Source organism: Zootoca vivipara, chromosome 11 (genome assembly GCF_963506605.1).
Source record: "Zootoca vivipara chromosome 11, rZooViv1.1, whole genome shotgun sequence".
NCBI classification, from domain to species: domain Eukaryota; kingdom Metazoa; phylum Chordata; class Lepidosauria; order Squamata; family Lacertidae; genus Zootoca; species Zootoca vivipara.
Genome location: NC_083286.1, coordinates 51,209,393 through 51,235,497, shown reverse-complemented (window position 1 = coordinate 51,235,497; position 26,105 = coordinate 51,209,393). Strand labels below are relative to the sequence as shown.

At 42.1% G+C, this 26,105-nt stretch overlaps 1 protein-coding gene and 1 non-coding gene across 19 annotated transcripts in view; one reads left to right on the top strand and one right to left on the bottom strand.

Moving 5' to 3' along the window:
* The window catches only part of TCF4 (transcription factor 4), a 364,743-nt gene that overhangs the window by 84,052 nt on the left and 254,586 nt on the right, over positions 1-26,105 (bottom strand). The window lies entirely within an intron of this gene.
* On the top strand, positions 4,460-4,533 carry TRNAN-GUU (transfer RNA asparagine (anticodon GUU)). Its single transcript has one exon. It is a non-coding gene; the product is annotated as a tRNA-Asn (tRNA).

Sequence of the window (26,105 nt, the reverse complement as noted above, 5' to 3'; positions counted from 1 at the left end):
GTTTAGCACAGCAGAAAATGAATGCAGGTGTGAGAACGATCACAATGGAAGTGATGCTTTCTGGTCTCACATGCCTCCCCACCCTCCCCAATTCTTTAATTGCAACATGTTCTCCTGCAATTGCCTTCTGCGAAGCACGGGCAACTTTAATAATAATTGATAATAATAATAATAATAATAATAATAGGTATTTATTTCTCACCCCCCCCAAAAAAATTTTTGTAATGTTAAAGACTTTAAAAAGAAAAAAAAGAAAAGAAGTCTTTTTTTAAAATAATAATAATATCAACATAATGGATTCATTACAAAGAGAATGGTTCAAATGCTCATTCTAAAACCTTAGTGATGTCCTTGTTTCAAGCAAACATCGTGGCTAAGCCAGCTGGAGAACTGGTGTTTTAAAAACAAAGAAGTTTGCTTGGCGGAAATGCAATGCCTCCCACCCCCACCCCCCGGCGCAATATATGTGTTTGGATGAGAAAAAGTACAAGCCACTGTGCTCCCATATATTTTACACCAATGCAATCAAGCAGAAATATGCGGAGACTGCTGCACATTCAAAAGTTGCCGTTCAAAAGCTAGTTTTTAAAACCACAGCTCGTTCCGAGGTGAAATGTTGAGACACAGACCACACCACCCATCTGCTCCTCACTATTTGTTCGAATTCCATCACCAATCACTTCTATACAAACAACAGCCTGATTCTAAACATACCCTAACCATTAGTAGTCCTGAACTCCCCCCCCTTTATCCCACTGTATATTATATCCTAACTCCACAGATCAAGTAAACTTAAAATATTTTCCAGATGGAGCAGCTAAATTCTACATTTTGTGAACGCCCAATGTTAAAAAAAGGTCAACTAAATTAAAAGAGAGAGAGAAAGAAATGCAGCATGATGTCATCCCCATGCAGCAACGTTCATTCTAGTACAGTAACAATAACAAAACACACACAAACACCGAAGGCCATGGGTAGCACCTATTCACATTTCTGCCCCCACTCCACCGCACCCTAGCCAGTGTAGTTTCCAGAATTCGTTTCTGGAATCTTATAGTGTCTGCTACAGTATTTCAATTAACACATCTGCAAGGAAACAAAGCACAGATAAGATCAGCCATGGTCACAGTTTGCTCCAAAGCCGGAGTTAGTTGAAGCCTAATAAACCAACTCTTGAGTCCTCTGTCTCTAAACCTACCCTCTCTACTTTTAGTCACGGGAAATGTAGAGCTCAGCAAATTTTGAGCTAGCTAGCTAGACCTAACAACATGACTTGGGTGACCTCCTTGATCGACTTAGGGCTCCAAGTGATGGGTGCTAGCAGATCATAGAATCATACGAGTTCCATGTAGAGTTGCAATTGTAGAGTTGGGATGACTCCAAGGGTCATCTAGTCCCAACACTGCAGGAAGCTCAGCTAAAGCATCCAAGACAGAGGGCCATCTAACCTCTTTAAAAACCTCCAAGGCAGGACAGTCCACAACCTCCCAAGGGAGGTTTAGGGGGGGGGTACTCTTTCTGCAAGACCAGGTTTCAAGACTCCTACTAGTCTTAAAAAGCAGAGACATCACCTTGCCTACAAAGGTCCGTATAGTTAAAGCTATGGTTTTCCCAGTAGTGATGTATGGAAGTGAGAGCCGAAGAATTGATGCTTTTGAATTATGGTGCTGGAGGAGACTCTTGAGAGTCCCATGGACTGCAAGAATATCAAACCTATCCATTCTTATGGAAATCAGCCCTGAGTGCTCACTGGAAGGACAGATCGTGAAGCTGAGGCTCCAATACTTTGGCCACCTCATGAGAAGAGAAGACTCCCTGGAAAAGACCCTGATGTTGGGAAAGATTGAGGGCACTAGGAGAAGGGGACGACAGAGGACGAGATGGTTGGACAGTTTTCTCGAAGCTACGAACATGAGTTTGACCAAACTGCGGGAGGCAGTGCAAGACAGGAGTGCCTGGCGTGCTATGGTCCATGGGGTCACGAAGAGTCGGACACGACTAAACGACTAAACAACAACAACAACTAGTACAAAACCCTGTACAAAGCAAACAACAATGATCTTTCCCCCCCTAGTCATCATAGTCTCTTCTTTTTTAACTCAGATGCTGCACGTTTCTCCATATACTGCAATAGAAAATGATTGCAATGGAAAACAATGGTTACTGGAAGGAGGGATTTCCTGCATGGGTTATTCAGCTGGAAGCTGCTTGATGATAGAAAAGGATGCGACAAATGAAGGATATGCTTGAAAGACAGAAGTATTAGTAAGATCAGAAAGTAAATAATGAAAGAAAGAACTGGATTTGCATTAATACCACAGTTTCTAAATGGTTGTCTAGCACCTAACAACAGCTTGCTTAAGATTTTTAGGTGTATCACAAAGACTTAAAGAAGCATGTAGGCGATATAACTAATAGATCTTCTTGATCCAGGAGTAGGTCCGTCGCCAAGATTGAACATAATTGAAGGCTAACACTGTGAAATGTTTGGGTACCACTAGACTAGAAAGAATGGAACTACAAACATGAGTGGGGAAAAATATTTGAATGGCAAAATGATAGTGAGAAATGAGATTGTACTGCTCGCTGCACACAAAAAAACCACCTGAGTTTGCAGTGGCCTACCTTCTAATACTTCACAGATGAAAACAGGATGTTATGTGTTCTTCTAACACATGCCTTTTGGACATGATGTTAAAGAATAATTTTGCACAGAAACAAACCTCAGTCTCACACACTCCCCCACCTGCAGCAGCACAGCTGCTAGGGGGAGATCACTTCCACTTGTGTAGAGATTCCCGATCTGTTCAAATTCTGGGTAACACCACCTTACTCAAAACATCCAGGATCAAACCATGGTTTACAATTCCCGAGTTCCCATGTAACAGGGAACAAAAGCTAATTTAAAAGTGGAATCAGATGCTCCCAATTTTGTTGCAGCCCTGCCAGTGGAGGACGCGGAAGATTGGGGCATGTAAGCCTGAGGCTCGGGGAACTTGTTCCTATAGCGCTAAATCATATTCCACACTCTATACCACTTACACGTTGCAGACAGCCTGACCGATATATGCTGTGTTAATTAAATCTGCCTGTCCAACACTTGTTTCTAAAATGGGTATATTATAAACCGAGTTTCCTTTGTTAAAAAAAACACTCAGCTTTAAAAGGTTTATTCCATGTTTAATCAATATAATTATTGCATTTCCTATACAATACCAGTAACTGAGAACATGGTCACCTTCCCCTCAACATCTTGATAAGGGTTATGTGGGGTATCACAGGGACAAGCATCTGGATTTAGACCAGGGGTTGGAAATCTATGGGCTCTACTTCCCAACAGCTCCAGCCCGCATAGCCATTGGTCAGTGATGAAAAAGATTTGGAATCCAAGAACATCTGGAGGGCAACAGGTTCACCACCTCTGGTTTAGTCAAGAATAAAACACAACAGCCAAAGCAAACAAACAATCCAAAGGTGATCTAATTTGGCCTTGAAGAATAAACAACAACAACAACAACAACAACAACACCAGATTCACCCACATCTAAAGATTGGCAGAAATCAGTCTTGGCAGGGCTCCTGCGGAAATGAATTCTAGCATCTGCAGGGCCACAACTAAAAAGGCCCTGTCTCTAGTGCCTACCAATGACACATTCACCAATGACAGGACAAAGAACGGATTCTGTTCGACTTCCGAGGTACGACTGTAGTTTCAACAAATCAACCCCAGAAGCAACAATACAGACAAAATAAGGAAATATTTAACCGTGAAAGGGCCTAGAAAATAGAGACTGTTCAGGGAAGAAATTCCCCAAAAGGATGTTATTTTCTTTTTGTATGCCACGACAGCAGCGAGAATATTAATATTAAAGTATTGGAAGACGCAAGAATTACCAACAGTGGAATATTGGGAAATGAAGATGATGGACTTTATGGAACTGGCCGAGCTGACCAAGAGACTGTGTGACCAGGGAGAAGAGTCGGTGGAAGAAGACTGGAAGAAATTTAAAGTTTATTTAAAAAAGAATTGCAATACTTGAATTATTTGAATTAGATTTGGAAGTTGTTATAGGCTGTAGTGAGAAGTATGTTTAGTATTTAAGGATTTTTCAGGTATAACGGTTATAAACATGTAAAAAAGATATGACATGATATGAATTAGATTAGAATATATTTGAAATTATGAAACAGAAATTGCTAAGGATAATTTATAGTGAAGCACAGATAGGGGGGACATGAGGAAGTCCCATTACGAAGTAAAGGAAAGTGATGGATAATTAAGAAATTTTATTGTTGTTTCTTTATTGTATTGTTTAATGGTTTGTTTATTTTTTGTGTATGTTTATTTCTGTTTGTTTGTGTTGTTATAAAATGAATAAAAAAAAATTTTGAACAGAAAATAGAGACTGTTCCCAGAAACTTAAGTTGAAGCATATTATGTAAAATGTTTCAGTTCATGGTCTCTATGGCCCAATTGGTCAGTGCATCTGGCTGTTAACCAGAAGGCTGGTGGTTTGAGCCCACCCAGGGACAGCTGTGGGGACAATCCCTGCATTGCAGGGGATTGGACAAGATGACCTTCGGGGTCCCTTCCAACTCTGCAATGCTATGATAATGAGTGACATCCACCCTGCTGGCTTCTAGTGTGGTAATGACCATCCTAGCTCTCAAAGAGAGCCAAGTTTCAAAGGGGGAAGGAAACAAGAGAAGATTTTCTTTGGAATGTATTGGGGATTTGTGAAGTTCTCATCTCATTCCAGAAAGGACCAGACCATTATTTCACAACTTGATTGGTGGAAATAAATCTTGATTGGTGGAAAGAGGCAGGATGTCACCTTGTTTTTCTTACCTGTGGCAGGCACTGGCCGAAAACAGAGGTTAAGGGGAGAGATTGTGCTATATTTGCAATCTGACAAGTTCCATGGCAAGGGATGGGGTGGAGATCGCATTAATTACCGACAATATTAAAGAAGAAGAAAAAGAAGAAGGTTCAAATATGGCTTTAACCCTGTAAGAATTGGGGAAGGAAATCTACTGAAGAAATGGAAGAGAGGGGACAAGTAGGGCCTACAAAGGAACAGTAAAACAGTTTCTCAACAGTTATTCTGTTTCACGTAAAGATACAACCCCGTTAGGTACACAGGATGTGGCAGGAATAAGGTAGGTCAAGCATGAGAAGGAAATGTAAGGTGAAAATGATGTGCAGAAAATGAAGGAACAAAGGAAAGACATGCAAGCAACAGTAAGGGTTGATACTCAAAGGGGATGCTAATTCCACAATCCCATTATTTCAATAGAAGTCGGGAGGGGCTTGGAAATTCAGCACCAGCTTTTGCATGGGGGGATTTTTTTATTATTATTATTTTAAAGTGTAAAGGAGAAATGATGGAAGACAGAAATAAAAGTGACGACAAAAAGAACAAAGGTGCCATTTGGCAGAAATTCAGGGGTGGCTGCCATATGTAAATTCTAAATCACATTTAATTTAAGCTAGTATGTCCCCAAGCATTTTTTAAAAAGGGCTCCCAGTAGAGGGAGAGAAAAGAAAGAGAAGCAATTCATGTGTTTTCCTTTCATTTCCTCTCAGCTATATGGAATTTCTCCTAGCCAGATTTACTGAGAACCATTTTGTGTTTTCAATTTCTACATTCTGTTTACAAATACACATGAATGCAGAGAAGGCATGAGACATCTGCTCAAATTCTCTTCCATGACTTCTCTGCAAGAAATGAACCTTACTTTGAGGATTTTTTTCCCAGTGACTATGGTCATTACCTACCTAGTACAGCGTGATCAAGCAACTGTCAAGGAATATACTCTTCATTAATTAGATTTTACCACTTTCTGTGAAACACCCCCAGCAAATTCCTACTAATCTTGTTTTCCATACTACAAACACTGTCATTCACGATCTCCCTCTCTGATATATCATCTGCAACACTCATCTAAAATCAAAGGAGTTGCATTTATCTGGCTCAGATAGTGTGAAATATCACTAAAATAATGGCATTGAGTGTCAACTATAAAATACTAGCCGTACCTTTCCCACAGAAGCACTTAATAAAAAGAAAAAAGAAAAATCCAGCCTGCAACCTGAATGTGCAGGATACAGTAAATTACTGAACACTTCTTCAAAATGCTTCATTTGAAATATTTATTTGCATTGCACTTTAAATGCACTAAAATTGAATTTGTCAGGCGACTGGATAGTGGGTGGAACTAAGAGAGATATCCAAAGGTACTATACATGTTGATCCAAGAGCAGAGAAACTGGAAAGTCATAGGGAAGGTTAAGATATGGAAGTATCTTAACACTAGGTCACAGGAAAAACAGCCTTGTCTCTTGGCTTAAAAAACAAACAAAAACTATTGGCCTAAATCCAACTCAGAGGTGGGCATACTAAATCCATTAGTTTCAATGGAACTAAACAAGCCTAGATAGATCATTAAATTCTTCAGGATGCTATGGCACAGCTATCATGATGCAAATTTCCACATTTATTACAATAAACATCAATGTATCTTTCGCTAGGCCCATCTCACATACGCGAATTGCTTCAAAGTGCCATATGGCAGCTGAGACATTTAATTGTACCTATGCAGACTTTTAATTGTATCTGCCCTATATAGAAATGTTTCTTCAACTTTAATGCTAATATGACCTTTGCATGCACATGCTCTATGGGCTGAGTTGCATGGCATCCTCAAAGTGGCCCTTTAAACTGTGTGGGCGATTTATGTTTTGTGTAAATCTGGAATTATGAATAAAGGTTTTTTTAAAAATAAACTCTGTGGGTGGTGGGGGGGGGGAGGGTTATTGTTTCGTTTGTTATGTATTTTTGTGTTTTTATACTGCAAACCAAGCTGTGATTCTTGGATGAAGGGTGGTATACAAATAAATAATTACAATTATAATAAAGTCCTGCTGCTATATTTTGGCCTGAGAATTTTATTAATGTTAACATGTCAACAAGTTTAGCCTTTAACGGATGTTGCTATTAGGTGACTAAGGGGTGGGGGGAGATCTCCCTGTGATGAAACTGGTTGAGGAAACCCACACTAAAATGTTCTAGGTAACATAATGTGTGAATTTAGTTGTGGATGCACACTTCATCCCCATCATTATGTGAACAATGGAAGAACACACAAAAAGAAGAAAGGTAATGTGTGTGTTTTTGGAATACAGGTGCCTGGTTCACATGTCACACTAAACTATGACTTAATGCAAACACGTGGGCTCCTAGATATAAACTTTGCTCCTCCCTAGTTCTTTCTGTTGCTGAGCTGTGCTGAGCTAGCGCAAGGTTTGGCTTAGCATGTCATCTGAACCTGGGCTCATAGTTAATCAGGAGCAGGCTTCCTCAAACTCGGCCCTCCAGATGTTTTTGGCCTACAACTCCCATGATCCCTAGTTACTAGGACCAGGGATGAAGGGAATTGTAGTCTCAAAAACATCTGGAAGGACGAGTTTGAGGAAGCCTGGTGTGGAGAGACTGCGAGCAAGGTTTGTTCTTGGTCTGGAGACAAAGCAAAGTGGCCAGATTCACCACTCCAGGAACCTGCGCATTTGACATTTGCATTAAACCAAGGTTTGGCTTAGCACAATGTGCAAACCAAGCCAACATAATTTCAGGTGGCTATTGGTTACTGCTACTTGACTAGATTCCTGGAAGTTAGTCAAAGTTAGCACCCACAATCTTCTCAAGCAATTCATGCAAACTATGCAACAGAAGGGAAATAGGTGACAGTAGCTTCAGGTGCAAAGACACAATAAAAATACAAGGGGGGAAATGTTTGCTTTTTATGTCAGAGGAGATGTCAGTACCCATTAATAAATCTATCTGCTAAATCTACTCTTATTCATGAGGGACATCACTGAGTTAAACTAAAATAAATTATCTTAATTAAATGGAATTGTTGTCTTCCTCCTGCTATCATTCCCAATTATTACATCCTAATCAGTCCTTTTGGGAGAAAGCACGAGAAAAGGCTGAGAGATACATTGCCTATAAACAATTTGTCTCTACGTCAAGAGGTGATTTTTTTTCATTAGTTGGGCCTTGAAATGCATCCTGTCCTGCATAAACGGGATCAAAAGTTTAAAAGGGTATCGGTTCAAAACAGCAAAAGGAAAGCTTTTTGTGTCATCAGCCAAGCACTATTTCCTCTTAGGCCCCTCCTACAATTAAAAGCCTTGAGCAAGGCAGAGGCAAATCGGAAATATGCAAATCATTTGTTTAAATGAGAGCTGAAGGATTTAATTTTGACCTGAATGGCAAGGTAATGCAATACAGAATGTGACCCTTTGACCACAGCATAGAAAGAAGGCTAGGAATAGAGTTTCAGCAAATTTAACAATATTGTGCTCGAGGCCAAACCATTTGTGCCTTGGTCTGGCAATATGCTAAATTGGGATATTATGTAAAGTAGATAAAACAAAACACACCACAGCTGGTCTATTAGAAGTATGTGGATTCCATGTATCAAGGCATCTAACCACTTAGACTCAGGGGTTGTCTATGCCAGAACATTGCAAAAGACAGATTCCCCACACTTAAAGCCATGTGTGATACTCATCTAATGCATGATGAAAAACTTCCAGAAGAGGAAATTCCACAATGCCTTTGGGCAGTCTGCTCCATTGTACTAACATCTAGGGAGTATTTCCTGATATTCAGCATAATTCCCTCAATCTTTGCCGTTTTGATTCAGCTTGACCCCATAGCTTCTTACATTGCACTCACAAGTTTCTCTTTCGCATAGCTCCTTTTTGAACATTTGAAGAAGAAGAAAAACTAACCATATCCTGGCTTGATCTTCTTTTCCTTTTGCTATATCACCTCATTCATTTGTGACCTAAAACCTAATGTGATAGATATGAATTTGATGAAATTGCTATAAGTTGTTGTGAGCCAACAGGATAGGACAGGGTTTAAGAATAATAAATCGATGGATGGATTCCCCAGCGCTATGACCCAAACTCTTCATTGGCTTTGCTGTTTTTCTCTGAGGATGGAATTATATGGTACAAAAATAAAGAAGGGGGCTGCTGCTAAAAACAGAAGCCCCCACGTCAAGTTCTGTCCTCCCCTCTCTCCATGATGCGTTGTCCAACTTACTTCGTGTCCTGGCATCATTATGCTAAATGTTGCCTTGCCTTGCTCCTGCTCCACAGTGTCAGCTGCTAAAAGGCTGGCCCTCAGAACAACAGCACTGGGGCATGAAATAAACTGAATTGCATGCTACAGAGGGAGGGAGTCTGACACGGGCTGCCATTTTCAACTGCATACCCCCCCACCCCCATTTCTATGTAAACAGGAATTAGGGATGGGGGAGGAATTAGATTCAGTTTGCATTCAAAAGTGAAGCTACCTGATTTGCACTTCCCCAAACAATACATGAACCAAAACACAGCCATCCTTTGAAATTCACACTTCTCTGAATTTTGCAATGCAGTTTTCCAGATGAAATTGACAGGTTCGGCCATCCCTGGTTGGGATAGACATTTTTTTAAAAACGAGCACATAAATGATTCGTTTTCACTCATTTAAACCCTTTTCACACTAAGCCACAGAAAAGGGGAGGGTTTCAGCTATGTGTAAGATTTCGATTCATTAAAAGTTGATATTCAGATCAAAAAGGAGGGCTTGGATGCAAGGGCGTACCCACCATTCGGCAAGTTAGGGCAGCTGCCCTACTCTAGAAGCAGGGCTGGTGGGCAGAGGCGGAGCACAGCCCGGCGGAGCGCGAGTTCGCCATTCCCGCCGCACCGCGCCGCACCCTCCCTCCAGCTCCCCGGCGCGCCCTCAGGCAAGGCCAAGCGCGGCGGGGAACCAGGGAGCGCGGCGCGGCGGGCGGGAACGCTGAACTCGCGCTCCGCTGGGCTGGGCTCCGCCTCCGCCCACCAGCCCTGCTTCTAGGGAGGGGCACAGCCCGGCGGAGCGCGAGTTCGCTGTTCCCGCCCACTTTGTGGCCCCTCCCCTTCCGTGCCTTGGCCCCTCCCCTTGCCCCCCCCTAGTTTTGATCCTGGGTACGCCCATGCTTGGATGTGCAAAGGATGCAGATGGAACATTTCCCTAGACGGCTCTTAGATCACAGATGAAGTGTTCCATACAGTAGTCACGGCAAGAAATTTTGATATCTGAAATGGTTGCGAAGGTGTATAAGTAAGCATGCTATCCCAAAAATGATTGCCCAAGAAGGAGCAACTGCCCTTAGTATACAGTATATGCAAATTAAGTACATTTACAAATTAAGTCCACAATTCCTCTACTTTGCCATTTATTCTCAAACACAACTTGGGTATGTGACAGCAGTAACTGGTCTCATCATTCACACTCCCAAATGAATGAGTGGAGAAGAAAGTATACAGAACGGGTTTGGGGAAAATAAAATAATGGAATACATAAATCTGACAAAAGATTCCTGCACTGCAGGAAGTTGCGCTAGATCACCCTCGCGGTCCCTTCCGGTGTGGCTGCACAGGTGTTAAGGCATTGCTCTCTTGTCTTCCCAATGCTGTGTGTTTCTGTTGATTACTGAAAGAGAGGGGGGGCGCAAGGCAGAAAAAACTTGGATCTCTATGGGCACAGCGCAAGTGCAGGGTCAAAGTGGCTCCACCGCTGCACCCGCATAACATCAAGCTCCTTTTGCCTGGCCCTTCACCCTCTTTAATTGACGGCAGTGCATGTTGTAGAGAAGATGAGAGAGCCATGCAGCCCTGCCTGTGGCGGCCACACTGGCCATTGATGTTCCTAGTACCCATCAACCTATTTTATTACAGTCAATGTCCAGGATTCAAAACTACACTTTGCCCAAATAAACAAAACAAGGCCAAACAAAACAAAACAGTGATGTTTAACAATAAAATCACTGGTGACCATATAATGCTATGGAAAACCAGATACAGAAAGCAAAGTTGTTAAGTTTGCTGAAGTTAGTAGCTGACACCAGTGTCTCAAGTCTTTGCGTGCTTGTGCTTATGTGAGTGGAATGGCAGCACCAATGTGGAAGAAGGAGGTGTCAGCTCAGGATAACCCTGAAGTTTGTGAAATCACATTTAGTGGCAGGGGCCCTTCCCCAAGCAGGCCCAACGAAAACTGAGTGTGACCATGGAATGCCGACCAGCAGTTGAAAGGGGTAAAAAACACTACTGAAACTAGGTGGGAGGGGGGATGGAATGAAGCATCTTGGAAAATGGGGGCAGAGGGAGAAACACACTGATATAAAAAGGGCAGAGAGAAACCTCTCAATAATTGGATGGAAGTGAGAGCTGACTTCCATCAAATGACTTAGAAATCAATGGAGAAATCCAATATTTTGACATAACTGGATTTGGGTACCTGCTCCCCCCATCCCTCCCCAAAAAAGGGCTTTCTACCAAAATAGTCCAATGAAGACCGAGAATGCTCAATGGTCATGGAATGCTGCCTGAATGTAGTGGGGTGAGCAAGACGAAAAACCAATGGGAGGGGGGATAAGGGAATGGAGTGCTTAAAACCCCAAACAGAAGCACTCCAGTCTGCGACATGTTGACAAAGGGTCCCTATTTGTCTTATTATAATGTAACATAGGAAAATAATTCTAGATCAAAATGACAATAGCAACAAAATTTCCTATATCAGGGGATAACTCAAATTCTTCTTTGCACCAAATGTTGTATGTTTGCTCATTCGTTAGTTAGGTAAAGGTAAAGGGACCCCTGACCATTAGGTCCAGTCGTGACCGACTCTGGGGTCCCGGCGCTCATATCGTGTTATTGGCCGAGGGAGCCAGTGTACAGCTTCCGGGTCATGTGGCCAGCATGACAAAGCCGCTTCTGGTGAACCAGAGCAGCACACGGAAATGCCGTTTACCTTCCCGTCGGAGCGTACCTATTTATCTACTTGCACTTTGACGTGCTTTCAAACTGCTAGGTTGGCAGGAGCTGGGACCGAGCAACAGGAGCTCACCCCGTCGCGGGGATTTGAACCGCCAACCTTCTGATCAGCAAGCCCTAGGCTCTGTGGTTTAACCCACAGAGCCACCTGCGTCCTCATTCATTTGTTAGGAGGGTACTAAAAGACGTCTTTACAATTACAGAGATCACCTTTTTTAAAAAGAATGTTGTTGTTGTTGTTTAGTCGTTTAGTCGTGTCCGACTCTTCGTGACCCCATGGACCATAGCACGCCAGGCACTCCTGTCTTGCACTGCCTCCCGCAGTTTGGTCAAGCTTATGTTCGTAGCTTCGAGAACACTGTCCAACCATCTTGTCCTCTGACGTCCCCTTCTCCTAGTGCCCTCAATCTTTCCCAACATCAGGGTCTCTTCCAAGGATTCCTCTCTTCTCATGAGGTGGCCAAAGTATTGGAGCCTCAGCTTCAGGATCTGTCCTTCCAGGGAGCACTCAGGGCTGATTTCCTTAAGAATGGATAGGTTTGATCTTCTTGCAATATTATTCTTAAAAAGAATAATATTCTATATATAATGAAGTTCAAAACACTTTCAGTGAAGGTGGGTTGTTGTTTTACAATAAATGGAGCAAAGACAGCAACTGTATTCTGTTTTATTAATCCAATGTTCCTTTTAAAAATTAATGTTTTCCAGTGCATTGCACTGTTTTTATTTACTGCGGCTTTGAATTTCCGCTTACAGAAGTTTGAGAGAGAAACAGAGTGAAAGACAGACCACAGCTACGCAAGCCTGCTGACTTCTTATAAAAGGGCTAGTTTTAAACTTGTTTACACAACTGATTCCAAATTAATTCAAGATGGTGGCTAGTTACGAGAAAAAGACCATAGCAGGGATTTTGATTAAAGAACTTAAACTCAGCCATGTTCAATTGACCACTAATATAGGAATTTTAGCTCCTCGTTAGGACAAACATTCACCTTCCAGATGTTTTGGACTACAAATCCCATCAGCCCCATCCAGCTGGGGGAAGGCTGGTCTATACCTTTTGCAGTCAAGATGCAAATAATCCACTGAAAACTGTACAATTCTGCATTTACCTAAATTGTGGAGAATAGTATCAATTGTTTGGCATATTATCAATGCACTGGTTTAATATACCTAATATTTAATTGTGCTTTTCGAATTTAAAACAGTGTCTGGAATAAAGTTGAAAGTTTCCCAAGTTGGTTTGACGAAACAACCGTACAAGGACAGTTTCCTACACTGCAAAAGTCCCCATTTAGACATACTGTATGTACATACAGAGTGGGATTGCCCTCTGGTGAAGGCCTCCTTGGTACAGGTCTTTCAAGCCGTGAGCACCATAATGGACCAATGGTCTCCCCAATTGGTACTCTTAACTTTGTTCAAAAGATTCGGACACTTGCTATCTGTGGCACGGAATATAATAGCTTGTAACTGGAAGACATTTCAACTGATACCTTTTGAGTGAATGGAACCAAGGAGTCTGGGAAGCAGCCACTTTGGAAAACTTAACTAAAAAATGAAGGGTAGTTAAGGGCCAGAAAAAGACAGAATTGGTATGGGCTGCAATTGTTGATTTCATAAGAAAGCCTGACTATGGTCACCCGCCATTACTGATATTTGTTAAACTATGGGCTTCCTAACACAGATCCCAGCTGCTCTGAAGAAGGAACTTGTGTACAATTTTTATTTAATTTGTAGATTTCTGAAATACATTAATATACTAATTGTTTAACTATTTGTCCTGCATGCCCAGTGGCAGTGTACTATTTTAGTCCCAAATCTGAGGTTAATGTCATATATGTAATATACATCAAGTAAAGGTAAAGGTAAAGGGACCCCTGACCATTAGGTCCAGTCATGACCGACTCTGGGGTTGTGCGCTCATCTCGCATTATTGGCCGAGGGAGCCGGCATATAGCTTCCAGGTCATGTGGCCAGCATGACAAAGCCGCTTCTGGCAAACCAGAGCAGCACATGGAAACACTGTTTACCTTCCCACTGTAGCGGTTCCTATTTATCTAATTGCATTTTGACGTGCTTTCGAACTGCTAGGTTGGCAGGAGCTGGGACCAAGCAACGGGAGCTCACCCCGTCACAGGGATTCGAACCGCCGACCTTCTGATCAGCAAGCCCTAGGCTCAGTGGTTTAACCACAGCGCCACCTGGGTCAAGTACAAAACTCTAAAATGCAAAATCACACTCATTAGAACAATGCTGAAAATATTAAGGAAAGGTGTGTGTGTGTGTGTGTGTTTTCTTTGTTCAAACAGCAGAATGTATTTCAATGCAGTATTATGGACTACCAGAATGCAGGTCTTAGAGAGAGAAGAGATAGCACTACACTATGCAATGAGCAGCCCTGAAGCTTTACAATTCCATACGGTCATCATTCTCTATGATGAGAGATATACTAGTGGCCTCAAAATGCACTACATTTTATCCTAATGACTTCTGGCAACAAACTACTGCATTTCATACAATTGAGCTTAATGAAGACCATATTTTTTCAGCTTCCTGCCAATGCTCATTATAATGCATTTTTTAAATTTCCTGTGATGCAACAGCTAGCTATATAACCAAAATATTAATGCAAATTGGCATTTCTAAGTTTAAAGTGGTCGTTTGCATAACAGAACCAAACGCTGGGAAAGTTGAAAGAGTGTACACAAACACAAGTGACTCTTAACACCATAATTATTGCAGAGAGAAATGATGGTTTGTGCAGAGCATCGCAATGCACATGATAAAGCATCTGACAGCTTGTGACACTGTTATCTCCTGATGCGCTGTGCTCGTATCTTAATATAAAGAGGTTGTCTGAAAAATACTCAGCGTGCATTTGAACTGATAAAAGAAGAGGAAAAGGAGACAGGCTACCAATCAGAAGTTCATGATTTTGAAATGAAAGGGTATTTTTTGTAAATACTGACCTAACTAAAAAGTTATACGGCACATTTTGACACCCACTCACAGTGAAATATTAACTGTGCAAGCTAATAATAATAATAATAATAATAATAATAATAATAATAATAATAATAATAATAATTTATTATTTATACCCTGCCCATCTGGGTGAGTTTCCCCAGCCACTCTGGGCGGCTTCCAACAAAATATTAAAATGCAATAGTCTGTTAAACATTAAAAGCTTCCCTAAACACGGCTGCCTCCAAATGTTTTCTAAAAGTCTGGTAGTTGTTTTTCTCTTTGACATCTGGTGGGAGGGCATTCCACAGAGCGGGTGCCACTACCGAGAAGGCCCTCTGCCTGGTTCCCTGTAACTTGGCTTCTCGCAATGAGGGAACAGCCAGAAGGCCCTCGGCACTGGACCTCAGTGTCCAGTGGTTATTACGGTTATTACTAGTTCAAACGTGTAGCTGCACTGATCAGTAACTCTGAGCCTGTGCCATGATGGACCAAGCTTCATCTTATGTGGCAATATGCATGTTTACTTGGAAAGTAACTCCAACTGTGTTAAATGCTGCAACCATGTTTAGGATTGGAGCCAAAATGTGGTTTTTGAGCACATTGAAAATATCCCCACCTATAAGTATGCCTTGTATCCAGCTTCAAATGGATAAAAAAAAAACCACCATGCAGAACTCCTGTTATAATGCAGTATGGCTGTGCTATGCATGTTTCTGCAAAGCAGGCTACTGCAAGCCTCTCCTATGCACCTTGCAACCAGACATCCAGCTCAGATTTGTACAGTCCTAGGCATCCAAGCAACCACTGACACCCCCCTGATCCTTATTGTCTTATTCCAAACTCCCTGAGATTTAGAACGCAACCATCTTGCAGTGTGACTTTTAACCAGCATAGATTTGCCCATAGGGCTGGAACAGGGAAAGGCCTGCATTGTGCCCTATGTATAAGGAGAACACAGCAAGAAGCTCTTTAATGGGAAGGAGGCTAGAACACAGGAACCACATTCCTCTGCTTTCTGTGGCTAACTACCGTATGCTTTCGTGTATAAGACACCTCCATGTATAAGACGACCCCTATCTTTTTGAACCCAAAATTAAGAAATCCGTATTTCAAACATCAAACAGAACAACGAGGAGGAGGAGGAGGAGGAGGAGGAGGAGGAGGAGGAGGAGGAGGAGGAGGAGGAGGAGGAGGAGGAGGAGGAGGAGTTTGGATTTGATATCCCGCTTTATCACTACCCTAAGGAGTCTCAAAGCGGCTAACATTCTCCTTTCCCTTCCTCCTCCACAACAAACACTCTGTGAGGTGATTGAGGCTGAGATACTTCAAAGAAGTGTGACTAGCCCAAGGTCACCCAGCAGCTGCATGTGGAGGAGCGGGGAAGCGAACCCGGTTCACCAGATTCCAAGTCTACTTCTCTTAACCACTACACCACACTGGCTCTCAGTGGTGGGGCATCTGTTTTGTATGCAAAAAGTTTCCGGTTCAATCCCTGGCATCTCCAGGTTGTACTGGGCGAGACTTTTGCCTGAACCTCCAGAGAGTTGCTGCCAGTCAGTGTAGATGTTACTGAGCGATATGGATCAATGGGTATAAGGCAGCTTCCTATGGTCCTAAGATATGCTGTCTGTGCTAGCTGTGAATATTGTTAAGGCAGAATATATCTTGCGACAGAAGCTCTACTAATGTGCTCCTTGCATGTGTGAAGTAAAGGTATTTAGACCAGGGGTGCACTTTTAGTCCCACCAAAAATGTCACTATGTCGCCATGTGTTGTCCAGAGCAACCCGGAGAGAAAGCCACAATGCACAAGCTTGTGATCAGGACACCTGCACAACCACTCTAAGTAATCGTAATTATACCCTGTGCATGAAGAGGACTCACATCACCCAGGTGTATATTACAGCCAATGAAGACATTGCAGGCTGACTCAAGCACAAGCTGAATAGAGGTTTACATGCGATAGCGGCTACAGACTTATCTAGGAGTGTTAATAAACAAACAAACAAATCCCAACATACATCAAAAGGGCATTTAAACATGTGATTTGCACAAGTCACTTTTAGATTTGGCAACAACTCCTAAATGGAAGCTGATTTGGGCTGCAAGAATTACCCGGTCGTGATCCCACGGAAGTCATTGGCAAAACTGATATCATATTCAGTAATGCAGAGCTGAACATTAAGTTGATCTGTTGTACAGCTGGAATTGCTTACAAAAGCTTCCAGACACTACATGTGAGCATGCCAAGGATTGTGCCTCCAGGTAGTTTAATTTGGATTTTCAACTGAAGATCCATGAATTTAGTAACAGAGTGAACCTTATAGCTGACTAGTTCAAAGTGGTAAGACAGGTAAACAAATGTAGCCATAATGAAAGTAACTGTCGCAAAGTAAGAGTGAGGTTTTAATGACCTAAATCCTAGAGTGCAAGTTGTTCTCACTCCTGCAGGGATAATTCTGGCTACCAAAAGAGAAAGGAATGTTGTTTTTAGAAATATGTGCAAGTATTACAGCCGAGGATCGAGCAAATACAAATGTATTTTATACATCCTTGCCAGATAAGCTTATACTTAAATCAATGCACGTACACTCTTGGCCAGGGGTCGGCAAGGTTTGCCTTGCCTGGGGCAATTCACTCCAGCGGAGATATCTCCGTGGGCTGGATTGCGTGTCCGCCTGCCCACAATTTCCAGCGTCTGCGCAGACACAATTTCTTGCATCTGCGCAGACATGTTTTTTGGCTTCTGCACACGCACAGATGCCATTCCCGGTGCCGCGGAAGTGAGTCCCCACGCCACACTGGTTTACAGCAGCGCGCGGGGGCTCATTGAGCGGGCGGCTCATGGGCCGGATTAAAGACCCACTGGGCCACTTGTGGCCCATGGGCCTTAGGTTGCCTACCCCTGCTCTTGGCAATTCCTTTAAACCACATATATTACCCCTTAAATCAAGGATAGGCAATGTGCTGCCCCCTCTAGGTGTTGCTGGAACACAACTCCTATTAGCCTCGGCCGGCATGGACAGTGATCAGGAATGATGGGAGTTGTAGTGGAACAATATCTAGAGGGTATCCCATTGGCTACTCTTCCTTTAAATAATAATTCCAAAACCAATCAAGTACATTAATATTTCTAGGCACATCACATTTTCTCTGTTTGGTCAGAATGGCACTTACCAATCAATTACTCCCCCCACCCCCTGGCCACCAAACAGTATGGATTCATGCCTCCTTCGTCTTTATGTAGCATTACATCTGCACTGAAGTTCATGATAGCGATGGTTAGGCTTAAACCAGAGCTTGACAATATTTGCAGGTTTGCAAATATTGGTCAAAGGTAGCCATGGGCTGTGCTACTCTCAGTGCAGGTTTGATATAGTTCAGACTGAAAAATGAAGGGAGGGGGGATTCATGCTGGACAAGGGAAGAGGGACCCTGCAGAAAACCTCTTGATCATTATGTTTCAGGCACAGGGGTTCAATCTGATGAGCTGCATGTAATGTGACAAATATAAATACTTGGTATACAACCCAAAGTGTTCCTCACACATTTATTTTTGAAACACAGCAACAGACCAAGTGTGTCTGGAATATAAATCATTATTGCAAATAAATACTGCGCAATTTAAAGAAACAGACCTGCTTTTGCACACCACACTAAGTCAAACCATCGCTTAGGGAGAATGTTCGAGTGCACAGGCTCTAGGAGAGGAGATCGTGGCTGCTTTGCCCCTTTCGCCATGCAAAGTGAAGCCATTCTTTGGCTTAGTGTGTTGCCTGAGTTTAGCTCCTCCCCTGGGCAAATCACAAGCCTTAAACCCAGGGGTCAGCAACCTAAGGTCCATGGGCTACAGGCAGCCCACGGGGGCCATTTAACCGGCCCACGAGCCGCCCCCGAACTGAGCCACCCGCTCGACGAGTCCCCGCACGGCGCACTAAACCGGCGCAGCGCAACGACTCGCTTCCCCGGCGCCGGAAAACACGTCTGCGCAGACACCAGAAATCACAGGTGGGTGCTGGAGTGAACCAGCTGAGGTGAACCAGCTGGAGTGAACCAGCCGACCCCTGCCTTAAACCATAGGATAAACGTTGGAAACAGCCCTTGGTTACACTGCAGGAAGAGTTGTACCATGAGCCGAGGTTCAAACGACACCCTAAACCAGACTATGGCTTACCGTAGCTCTTTGTGGAGTAGTAGGAAAACAACTAGGGGAGACTGAAGCATCTACAAGCTCAACTCCAGGAGCCCTCGCTTGTGGATTCACACTCAGCCATGGTTTGGGCTCAGTGTAGTGTGTGAACCAGGCCACATAACACTCCTCTAACAGTCTCCAGCTGTTCTTTTGGCATTGGTTTAGCATACTGTATAAATACATCATGGCAGACTTTAGAACTTCAGCGACAACAATGACTAGATATGTTATTTTCTAGTTCTCAGGCAGACTTTTTAATGAGAAATGTAGGAACGCTCCTCCTGTGGCACAAGCCTCTTGATCTCCAAGCCAACTAAGAGAGGACTGCTTAGATTTTTGTTTGTTTTCCTTTGGCAAACGTATGGCAACTGCAGTTATTTTCTCTTCTAAGACTACAATCCTGTGCACAATCCTAACGCAAATGGAACTTTATTCCAAGTATGTACAGGATCAGACTTTCAGAACTGTGAGAAGTCGTCTCAGATCAATATGTTTCTGTTCTGATTACTCTGGTTAATCAGTAACAATATTCAGGAGGAGGAGGAGGAGTAGCATTTATTATTTACTTCTATTTATAACCTGATGTTACTCTCTATAAATACAATGCATAATAGTGATGCTACAAAACCTGGGTTGCAATAATCGAAGAGCTGAACCTCTATCTTGCCCCAGTTCTTGTCAAACATCAGTTGAGTAGAAAGTGTTTTTGGCTGTTCCTGGTTTAAAACTCAGAATGGTCTACTCCTTAAAACTCAAGGCACCATGGAAGTGAAGATGGAATGGATTTCAAAATATATTTATTGTTGATGAACCACTCTCTCTGTTTTGCTATTACTTCCCAAAGTCTTAGGATGGGTGTTGGGATATTTAAGCCTGCTCTGTCCTCACCTTGGCCTTCTGTGGCTGTTGTTTTTTTCGCAGCACTCATTTTCCAACCCTTACTATGTAAACACATTGGCTAGTTGCCTTTCTTGGTCCAAGCAAGACTTGCCACAAGAGTTAAAGGGAAGCCTCTGCTTCATTCTCACACAACCCAACTCAGTTCGTGGTCGAGCAAAAGGACACTTTGGCCAGAGATGTCTCCCCTACGAACTCTGCTTCTGCTAACCTTCAAAATCCAGAACAACACAGGAACCCATTTAATTAATATGCTCTTGATATGTGCATGCAAAACAAAATTAGCCACCACCACTATCCAATAAGTCTAACTTGGAATCATTTTTCAATGTGTGATCGGTACAATGCTGTATGGGGGAATTCAAGTTAATACATGGTAAACTAGGTAGCATGTATGTAACAGGGGTTCCTCTGGAGTTTGGCTGTGGGTTTCCTTGCTGGGCTGATCTAAGCCCATTCCATACAGTAAAATCTTGAAACACAATGTACGATCTTGAAACACAATGTACGAAACACCTGCCCTTTAATTATGTATCTATTTAGATTAATCAGGACCTTTTCCTTACTTTTTTCCTCTAACCTATCTCTTACTGTAGCATAGCTGCCAAGTTTTCACTTTTCTCGCGAGGAAGCCTATTCAGCATAAGGGAAAATCCCTGTAAAAAAGGGATAACTTGGCAGCTATGCTGTAGTCCACTACAGTACATTGGCAATAATGTTCAATCAGTCTATGCACATTTGAAATAAGATGTCAGGACTGTGTGGCAGTTAGCCTAGACAAGGGGTAGGCAACCTAAAGCCCGTGGGCCCGATGCGGCCCAATCGCGTTCTCAATCCGGCCCATGGACGGTCCGGGAATCAGTGTGTTTTTACATGAGTAGAATGTGTGTTTTTATTTAAAATGCATCTCTGGGTTATTTGTGGGGCATAGGAATTCATTCATCCCCCCCCAAAAAAAATATATAGTCTGGCCCAACAACATGGTCTGAGGGACAGTGGGCTGGCCCATGGATGAAAAAGGTTGCTGACCTATGGCCTAGACAGCAAAGTGGTCATCTGAATGATCTACCGTGCGCACAGATCCTAGGTTTACTGTGGCATTTGGTGATGAATCCAGGTAGACAAAAACAGTTTGTCCATCTTGAATATTTGGATTTCCAAGCAGGGGGATTTGCTGACAAAGCACCTTCCAACTCTGATTCTATGAATGAAAGAAACCTCCAACTGGATCGTGTTAATTGCTCCAAGCTTTGTGTATTTCAAGCCCATTCTTTCCATTTTTGCATAACATTTACATATGTGCTTTTGTTGGTGGTGCTCAAGAGACCACCTGGTGGTATAGACTGTTGCACCAGCATTATTGGTTGGAATGCAGTGAGCTGCCAAGGTGGAATATGATAAATGTAAGCATCAGGGCCTAAATTTGCCTATATCTTTAGAAGGTTATAACATGCAGATTATAATTTTGAACAGTCATATACATATAAAAAGGATAAAATTCTAGCAGGTGGCATTCATTATCAGCTCTGGTACCTTTGGGGGTGGGGAGCAGGTAGTTTTAATGGACCCCAAGGCAAAACCAGCAGCAATATCTCTAGACATACTATGGGGAAAGCATTCATATAAACACATGGAACCTATTGCTAATGGAGACCAAGTTGACACTGGATATTCTACCCCTTTGTATACATTTTTTGGACTGAGTCAAAAAGGGGTGTGCATGCGCCTTTTGCAAACATTTGACATCCTGTAAAAAATGCCACCACCTCTTTCAGGTGGTGCCAAAGGTAGTGGCAGCTTTTGTGAAGCCCTGTTTCCAGTGATGTTCTCACCCTGAATCAGTCTAAACGAGCTTCATTTGCCCTCAATCACATCATAATGTAGCCAAATCTAATTTGCCGTGTGACGATAGCACCGTTCCTGCGCAGGTGTTTGATGAGACCTATAAGCAAACAAAAAATGGCGCCACAGCACCAGCCAATTGAGGCAACAGACAACAACAAATGCTTTGGAGGGAAAGGCCCCAACGATGCTGAAAGTTTTATGCATTCTTATTAAATACACGTAGATTTTAAGTAAGTTGCAGGGGGCCTTTCTTCCTCCCCCCAATGAAATCCCATGCCAACTGATGGCACCAAGTGATTTGACTGGATAAGTAAATATGGCAGCAGTAGCAGCTATACTATACATTTTAAGTGCTTGGAATAGATTTTGCAGAATTGTTTTCCCCTTCAAGCATAAGTACCTGGGAGTATGTCCCATCTAACATAGAGAGAGTTAATTTGAGTAAATATGCACAGGATTGTGCTGTTAAAGTCTGATGTATTTTAAAACAATTGTTTAGAGATGACAAACAAAAGAAGCACTTTTGCTCCTAGGGGTGTGAGTGTCTGTAAGATGTGTTGTTTTATCATTTAAACACTTTTTTGACAAGATTTATGTGTCTGTAGAAATAAGAACAGTGCGAATGAGTTTCTGCCAACTTGAAATGCAGAATCTACATCAAATGCATGGTTTCGGGATTTTGTAGAGTTAATCAAATTCCATCCACATTAGTTTCGAGAGGGGCCATTTTAACAAAGGAGCTTTCCAGCGCAAATCGTAAGGGTGTTTACGAAAGTAGGAAGCCCCACTGAGCTCAATGGAACCTACTTCCTGGTAAGAGTGCATAGGATAAGATCGAATGTTCAAAAGGGCTTAATTTATTACGTAGCTCCTTCCTGTTGTAAGTGATTTCAAAACTGCATGTGCATATTTCCGACAGCTCCAGTCAAGAAAACAGGCTTGCTTTTATTTGCAAGTGCTGGGAAATGGGATTACCATAGGCAAATCAGAACATATCATATTACTGTCCTACTATTCACATGCTTAGTACTACACAAGGTCTCTTTTTCAGGTGTTAATAGAAAAATCAATTTTGCATCACAACAGCTGGGATCGTTTTAAATATCACAGCTGTCAGGATTTGAAAATAAGTAATCTGAACCTGGCCGCTGTGTTGAAAATACACTAAAATGAAAATGCAGCTGATCTGTATATATTACCCCCTTTGCCAATCGAACTTCCGGTATCACTGCACAAATATCTAATAACAGGTCTCAGCATTTTAGCCAGCTAAGGCAATGGTAAATGGATGGGATTTATTTCCCACATGAAGCAGGTGAGGGGCTCACCAAAGCAACAGTTAAATTATCTGTTTTATGTATATCATCTTAGCATAGCTGAAAAAAATAATAATTACAGAAATAGTGCTACAACTCTAAAAACACATGCCTTGATTTAAAGAACATTCAATCTGTTTATGTAAGTATTTTGCTGCCAAGCCAGTTTTCAGATTAAGTAATAGATGTGATAAATATCGGGCCTTTGTAATCCTAGAAATTGAAATGCTTGTATTAAGACGAAACTCTTCAATTGTTTGTAGTCCGTGCAGAAACAATTTAACCATTTATTTCCTAACAGTTAAGCCCTGGGACTATTCTGGGAAGCTATTAATCAAGTCAGAATATATCTACAATGGGACTAACTTGACTTCCCTCAAATCCAGAGCAAAGGCATTAATTTAAAGACTATAAAGAAGTATGGTAAGAAAGATTTATTTTGAACTAATGATAAACAGCAACAAGAAACGTTTTCAATTTCTGAACAGGGAGCGGCTGGATATGAAGCCAGATGAGAAGTCACACCCTCCACCCCCAAAATATGTCATGGGTGGGAGTTGAACTGCCACTCAGTGAACTCTCTCGAGAGCTCAAAGGCACTCTCTGCATGCCACTTTCCACGAGCTCAAAGGGATTGCTTCCTTCATGTGTTCTTACACTGTGCTCTGGTGCTGAAAGGGGAACTGGGTCTAGCCCAGGCATCCCCAAACTTCGGCCCTCCAGATGTTTTGGACTACAATTCCCATCATCCCTGACCACTGGTCCTCTTAGCTAGGAATCATGGGAGTTGTAGGCCAAAACATCTGGAGGGCCGCAGGTTGGGGATGCCTGTTCTAGCCTATGAGAACTTGTACAGAGACCCTCTGAGAACTTATGTAGCATGGTAACCAATAATGCAATCTGAGAAGTCATAGAATTTTAGAGTTGGAAGGGACCACGAGGGTCATCTAGTCCAACCCACTGCAATGCAGGAATCTTTTTGCCCAGTGCGGGACTCGAAGCCACGACCTTGAGAGTCTCATGCTAACTGAGTCCCTGATTACAAAATTCAGCAGGCAGCCTAAGGAAAGCTACTATTCTCTCAACTTTGACCCTCCCTCTCATCTGCAATATGGGGAGATTTTTGCAATGATTTCTGAGATGAAGTGCTTTGATGACACTTTATATTGCTAATATTGTTATTATTAGTTAAGTACAGAGGAATATGAAGGAGTTCTTCATGTTGCCATTCTTTGTGTGAGCTCCCCTGTCGATAAACGGGCACACATCAAATGCTGCTGGCATAACCAGATTACCAAAAACCATCTGCAAGCCTTACAAAATGGTCTATAAAGTTTACCTTGCTGTTAAAACGGTAAGATGCAAATACTGAAATGATTTCATTATTATTAATATCATTACATTTCACCAAGGCACTACGTATCAATACGCACAACCACCATCCTTTTAATCTTTAAGCCATGGAAGAGAACTCTTAAAAACAAAACAAAACAAAAACAAGGGAAGGGAAGGGAAGTCATTGTTACTGGACGAGGCTTCATCTTAAAAAGATGTCAAAACATGCAATGCTACATGGAAACTACTGCTTGCGTAGAAAACACCACAAGAAAACACACAATTCAGTGAGGAATGGTATCTTTCAGTGGAATTTAAGATCATATCTCTGTGCATTGGATTGTAGCCCATATCTCTGAACCGCGATTCTGAATGCCCCCGCCCACCCCCCGGAAATAAATCCCAGTGCTCTCAATTTAATTTGCTTTCAAGCTTATTTTGTACAAAGCAAGGGAAGGGGTGCTTGCATCTGGGCCACTGTGTTTAGGATTGGGGCACATAAGTGGATGTGTTTTTTTTAATAAAAAAATAAAATAAACAAAACCATCAGAAACTTTTAGGCAGTACAAATCACAGAAAGTATATTTTCCCCACCTTCTGAATATCCGCTTACAACCTGTACTAAAAGCTTCAGCACTAATCAAAGCAGGCAGAAGACATCACAACGAAAATTACACTAAGTATATTTCCTAGCTGTTTCCATCACTCCCCACAACTGCTCACAGAAACAGTCAAAGAATCATGGTGATTCCTCGCCTGTTGGAATTGTTGTAACAGGTGCAGGAGTAATAAAATGCTGGGCAATCAACTTTTTTCAGGATGATCTGTCAGTTCAGCTTAATAATGCCATTAAGAATGCAAACATTTCTGCAATTTATATTTAAAAGTCAATAAAATAATGGGGTGCACCACTTATCCTTTTTAATTTTTTAAGTAATACATTTGATTATTTTAATCATGTCATCCTTTAACTGGCTGGGCTTAAATATTCAGGCAGTATCAATGTGAATTCCACCCCCCCCCCCCAAACCCTCCTTTCATTTTTTATTTTTTTAAAAGCCATTGAGCAATTCTGTCTTGTTCCCTTTAAAACAGAGACTATTTAGGGACAATCAGCAGACATTTGACATTCAGTTGTTCTTAAGGGCAGGGAAATAAGTGAAATAAATCTTTTATTAAAGAGGAAGGATACTGTAATTGACCATAAAGGAGTGGGAATCTGAACCATAGCAGTCAAATAAAATAACTTAGTAATAATAAGGATCAGCTATAAAAACTACCCGAGTGTAATTGCAGGGAGTTTAGCCTAGCAAGTGCAAAATGTTTCTTTTTTAAAATGCCAAAAAAAGGAGAGATAAAAGAAAACGTTAATATTATAGACTCTCCCATTATAATCTGCAGTATTACTAGTACTCAAGGTTTGTTAGTCTATAATTCTCAGTGAATCGCCTACAGAGGTGAAAAAGCCAAGTGAAATGTTAGCCTGGATTGTTAACATCCTCTTTGCATTTTGCAGGTCAGAAGCAGCTGGAATCTAACATTCTCCACGCTGCCCCACCAATTACTTCAACACTGCCTTCTCACTGGACGAGTGTAATTTGGTCTCTATGAAAGCTCAGCTCTGGGTCCCCTGAGGACGGCAGGCAAAGACTACATATTTCAGGGGTGTCTGA